At 32.1% G+C, this 1,371-nt stretch overlaps 1 non-coding gene across 1 annotated transcript; it reads left to right on the forward strand.

Annotated features, from left to right (window-relative positions):
* The first annotated feature begins 992 nt into the window (after positions 1-992).
* Positions 993-1,171, forward strand: LOC6636952 (5.8S ribosomal RNA). Its single transcript, XR_049280.1, has one exon. It is a non-coding gene; the product is annotated as a 5.8S ribosomal RNA (ribosomal RNA).
* Positions 1,172-1,371: the final 200 nt, after the last annotated feature.

The following is a 1,371-nucleotide window of genomic DNA, read 5'->3' on the forward strand; positions in this document are numbered from 1 at the left end:
CTTATATAGCCTTCATTCATAGTGGCAGTAAAATGTTTATTGTGTTTGAATGTGTTTATATAAGTGGAGCCGTACCTGTTGGTTTGTCCCATTATAAGGACACTAGCTTCTTAAATGGACAAATTGCGACTAGCAATAATGAGATTGAGCAATAACAGGTCTGTGATGCCCTTAGATGTCCCACTTTCATGCTTGGGATTGTGAACTGAAACTGTTCACATAAACTTGGAATTCCCAGTAAGTGTGAGTCATTAACTCGCATTGATTACGTCCCTGCCCTTTGTACACACCGCCCGTCGCTACTACCGATTGAATTATTTAGTGAGGTCTCCGGACGTGATCACTGTGACGCCTTGTGTGTTGCGGTTGTTTCGCAAAAGTTGACCGAACTTGATTATTTAGAGGAAGTAAAAGTCGTAACAAGGTTTCCGTAGGTGAACCTGCGGAAGGATCATTATTGTATAATGTCCATTTCCGTTAATAAAAACAATTTTATATATAGAAATATATACAATTTTTCTGAATATAAATGAATAATCATTTAAAAACATATACACATACTTATTCCCAATTAATATATATTTATATAATATCTGTCATTTTCAATTTGGGATTTTTCTGTGTTTATGCGTTTTAATGATGAAAAACTTGCGTGTATATGTACCATAATATACATGCGTTGCACAGATGTATTGGTCATTATTATATGCGCGTACATTATATAAACGCAACAACCTAAATTTTATGTGTTGTACCTGTTTTCAGGTTAATGCTTTGCATATTTCTATAAAAATATTTAATTCTTGTATCTATATAAAAATTTTATTCATACCATATTTTTAAAGTATATGTAAAACTAAGACATTTCGCAACACAATTTAGGTATAAACAATTTTATTGAAGGAATTGATATATGCCAGTAAAATGGTGTATTTTTAATTTCTTTTAATAAAAACATTTGTGACGTAATGAAATAAACCAATATAAATTATCACTCTAAGCGGTGGATCACTAGGCTCATGGGTCGATGAAGAACGCAGCAAACTGTGCGTCATCGTGTGAACTGCAGGACACATGAACATCGACATTTTGAACGCATATCGCAGTCCATGCTGTTTTGTACTTTAATTAATTTTATAGTGCTGCTTGGACTACATATGGTTGAGGGTTGTAAGACTTTGCTAATTAAGTTGTTAAAAATTTTTCGAAGTTTTAAGCATATGCTATATTATTGGATAGAATTGCCTCTTATTAATGATGTGTGATAAAAGAATTGTTGTAAAATTTATGGAACTTCAGAACAAAAGTATTATCCATTATATTGAACAATAAATAATGTTCAATAAACATTGTTTTATACAACCTCAACTC

The sequence above is a fragment of the Drosophila virilis genome, unplaced genomic scaffold (assembly GCF_030788295.1).
Source record: "Drosophila virilis strain 15010-1051.87 unplaced genomic scaffold, Dvir_AGI_RSII-ME tig00002232, whole genome shotgun sequence".
In the NCBI taxonomy this organism is placed as follows: Eukaryota; Metazoa; Arthropoda; class Insecta; order Diptera; family Drosophilidae; genus Drosophila; species Drosophila virilis.